Below are 4,704 nucleotides of genomic sequence, written 5' to 3' on the forward strand. Positions count from 1 at the left end.
CCCAAACATGAGTTTTGGACCTAAAGTAGTGGCTTGGGCATGTTCGTTGCGAAAAACGAAGAAATGGTTCCTGTTGCAAAAACTCGTGCTTTGTATGCACCCGACACCCGTTTTCGGAATAGGTGACGTGCGACAACGAAATTGCGCGAAACCAACCCAAATTTTGGACCTAAAGTAGTGGATTGGGCATGTTCGTTGCGAAAAACGAAGAAATGGTTCCGGTGGCAAAAACTCGTGCTTTGTATGCACTCGACAACCGTTTTCAAAAATGGATGACGTGCGACAACGAAATTGCGCGAAACCACCCCAAACATGAGTTTCGGACCTAAAGTAGTGGATTGGGCATGTGCGTAGAAAAAAACGAAGAAATGGTTCCGGTGGCAAAAACTCGTGCTTTGTATGCACCCGACACCTGTTTTCGAAAAGGGTGATGTGCGACAACGAAATTGCGCGAAACCAACCCTAACATGAGTTTTGGACCTAAAGTAGTGGATTGGGCATGTTCGTTGTGAAAAACGAAGAAATGGTTCTGGTGGCAAAAACTCGTGCTTTTATGCACCCGACACCCATTTTCGGAATGGGTGACGTGCGACAACGAAATTGAGCGGAACCACCCCAAACATGAGTTTTGGACCTAAAGTAGTGGATTGGGCATGTTCGTTGCGAAAAACGAAGAAATGATTCCGGTGGCAAAAACTTGTGGTTTTATGCACCCGACACCCGTTTTCGGAATGGGTGACGTGCGACAACGAAATTGCGTGAAACCACCCCAAACATGAGTTTAGGACCTAAAGTAGTGGATCGGGCATGTTTGTTGCGAAAAACGAAGAAATGGTTCCTGTGGCAAAAATTCGTGTTTTGTATGCACCCGACACCCGTTTTTGGAATGGGTGACGTGCGGCAACGAAATTGCGTGAAACCACCCCAAACATGAGTTTTGGACCTAAAGTAGTGGATTGGGCATGTTCGTTGCGAAAAACGAAGAAATGGTACCGGTGGCAAAAACTCGTGCTTTTACGCACCCGACACCCGTTTTCGGAATGGGTGACGTGCGACAACGAAATTGCGTGAAACCACCCCAAACACGAGTTTAGGACCTAAAGTAGTGGATTGGGCATGTTCGTTGCGAAAAACGAAGAAATGGTTCCGGTGGCAAAAACTCGTGCTTTGTATGCACCCGACACCCGTTTTTGGAATGGGTGACTTGCGGCAACGAAATTGCGCGAAACCACCCCAAACATGAGTTTTGGACCTAAAGTAGTGGATTGGGCATGTTCGTTGCAAAAAACGAAGAAATGGTTCCTGTGGCAAAAACTCGTGCTTTGTATGCACCCGACACCCGTTTTCGGAATAGGTGACGTGCGACAACGAAATTGCGCGAAACCAACCCAAACATGAATTTTGGGCCTAAAGTAGTGGATTGGGCATGTTCGTTGCGAAAAACGAAGAAATGGTTCCGGTGGCAAAAACTCGTGCTTTGTATGCACCCGACAACCGTTTTCAAAATGGATGACGTGCGACAACGAAATTGCGCGAAACCACCCCAAACATGAGTTTTGGACCTAAAGTAGTGGATTGGGCATGTGCGTAGCAAAAAACGAAGAAATGGTTCTGGTGGCAAAAACTCGTGCTTTGTATGCACCCGACACCTGTTTTCGGAAAGGGTGACGTGCGACAACGAAATTGCGCGAAACCAACCCAAACAAGAGTTTTGGACCTAAAGTAGTGGATTGGGCATGTTCGTTGTGAAAAACGAAGAAATGGTTCTGGTGGCAAAAACTCGTGCTTTTATGCACCCGACACCCATTTTCGGAATGGGTGACGTGCGACAATGAAATTGAGCGAAACCACCCCAAACATGAGTTTTGGACCTAAAGTAGTGGATTGGGCATGTTCGTTGCGAAAAACGAAGAAATGGTTCCGGTGGCAAAAACTTGTGGTTTTATGCACCCGACACCCGTTTTCGGAATGGGTGACGTGCGACAACATAATTGCGTGAAACCACCCCAAACATGAGTTTTGGACCTAAAGTAGTGGATTGGGCATGTTTGTTGCGAAAAACGAAGAAATGGTTTCGGTGGCAAAAAACTCGTGCTTCGTATGCACCATGACACCCGTTTTCGGAATGGGTGACGTGCGACAACGAAATTACGAGAAACCACCCCAAATATGAGTTTTGGACCTAAAGTAGTGGATTGGGCATGCTCGTTGCGAAAAACGAAGAAATGGTTCTGGTGGCAAAAACTTGTGTTTTTATGCACCCGACAACCGTTTCAGAATGGGTGACGTGCGACAACGAAATTGCGCGAAACCACCCCAAACATGAGTTTAGGACCTAAAGTAGTGGATTGGGCATGTTCGTTGCGAAAAACGAAGAAATGGTTCCGATGGCAAAAACTCGTGCTTTGTATACACCCGACACCCGTTTTCGGAATGGGTGACGTGCGGCAACGAAATTGTGCGAAACCACCCCAAACATGAGTTTTGGACCTAAAGTAGTGGATTGGGCATGTACGTTGCGAAAAACGTAGAAATGGTTCCGGTGGCAAAATCTCGTGCTTTTATGCACCCGACACCCATTTTCGGAATGGGTGACGTGCGACAACGAAATTGAGCGAAACCACCCCAAACATGAGTTTTGGACCTAAAGTAGTGGATTGGGCATGTTCGTTGCGAAAAACGAAGAAATGGTTCCGGTGGCAAAAACTTGTGGTTTTATGCACCCGACACCCGTTTTCGGAATGGGTGACGTGCGACAACGAAATTGCGTGAAACCACCCCAAACATGAGTTTTGGACCTAAAGTAGTGGATTGGGCATGTTTGTTGTGAAAAACGAAGAAATGGTTCTGGTGGCAAAAACTCGTGCTTTTATGCACCCGACACCCATTTTCGGAATGGGTGACGTGCGACAACGAAATTGAGCGAAACCACCCCAAACATGAGTTTTGGACCTAAAGTAGTGGATTGGGCATGTTCGTTGCGAAAAACGAAGAAATGGTTCCGGTGGCAAAAACTTGTGGTTTTATGCACCCGACACCCGTTTTCGGAATGGGTGACGTGCGACAACGAAATTGCGTGAAACCACCCCAAACATGAGTTTAGGACCTAAAGTAGTGGATTAGGCATGTTCGTTGCGAAAAACGAAGAAATGGTTACAGTGGCAAAAACTCGTGCTTTGTATGCACCCGACACCCGTTTTTGGAATGGGTGACGTGCGGCAACGAAATTGCGCGAAACCACCCCAAACATGAGTTTTGGACCTAAAGTAGTGGCTTGGGCATGTTCGTTGCGAAAAACGAAGAAATGGTTCCTATTGCAAAAACTCGTGCTTTGTATGCACCCGACACCCGTTTTCGGAATAGGTGACGTGCGACAACGAAATTGCGCGAAACCAACCCAAATTTTGGGCCTAAAGTAGTGGATTGGGCATGTTCGTTGCGAAAAACGAAGAAATGGTTCCGGTGGCAAAAACTCGTGCTTTGTATGCACTCGACAACCGTTTTCAAAAATGGATGACGTGCGACAACGAAATTGCGCGAAACCACCCCAAACATGAGTTTCGGACCTAAAGTAGTGGATTGGGCATGTGCGTAGAAAAAAACGAAGAAATGGTTCCGGTGGCAAAAACTCGTGCTTTGTATGCACCCGACACCTGTTTTCGAAAAGGGTGATGTGCGACAACGAAATTGCGCGAAACCAACCCTAACATGAGTTTTGGACCTAAAGTAGTGGATTGGGCATGTTCGTTGTGAAAAACGAAGAAATGGTTCTGGTGGCAAAAACTCGTGCTTTTATGCACCCGACACCCATTTTCGGAATGGGTGACGTGCGACAACGAAATTGAGCGGAACCACCCCAAACATGAGTTTTGGACCTAAAGTAGTGGATTGGGCATGTTCGTTGCGAAAAACGAAGAAATGATTCCGGTGGCAAAAACTTGTGGTTTTATGCACCCGACACCCATTTTCGGAATGGGTGACGTGCGACAACGAAATTGCGTGAAACCACCCCAAACATGAGTTTAGGACCTAAAGTAGTGGATCGGGCATGTTTGTTGCGAAAAACGAAGAAATGGTTCCTGTGGCAAAAACTCGTGTTTTGTATGCACCCGACACCCGTTTTTGGAATGGGTGACGTGCGGCAACGAAATTGCGCGAAACCACCCCAAACATGAGTTTTGGACCTAAAGTAGTGGATTGGGCATGTTCGTTGCGAAAAACGAAGAAATGGTACCGGTGGCAAAAACTCGTGCTTTTACGCACCCGACACCCGTTTTCGGAATGGGTGACGTGCGACAACGAAATTGCGTGAAACCACCCCAAACACGAGTTTAGGACCTAAAGTAGTGGATTGGGCATGTTCGTTGCGAAAAACGAAGAAATGGTTCCGGTGGCAAAAACTCGTGCTTTGTATGCACCCGACACCCGTTTTTGGAATGGGTGACTTGCGGCAACGAAATTGCGCGAAACCACCCCAAACATGAGTTTTGGACCTAAAGTAGTGGATTGGGCATGTTCGTTGCAAAAAACGAAGAAATGGTTCCTGTGGCAAAAACTCGTGCTTTGTATGCACCCGACACCCGTTTTCGGAATAGGTGACGTGCGACAACGAAATTGCGCGAAACCAACCCAAACATGAATTTTGGGCCTAAAGTAGTGGATTGGGCATGTTCGTTGCGAAAAACGAAGAAATGGTTCCGGTGG

The sequence above is a fragment of the Zea mays genome, chromosome 7 (assembly GCF_902167145.1).
Source record: "Zea mays cultivar B73 chromosome 7, Zm-B73-REFERENCE-NAM-5.0, whole genome shotgun sequence".
NCBI lineage: Eukaryota > Viridiplantae > Streptophyta > Magnoliopsida > Poales > Poaceae > Zea > Zea mays.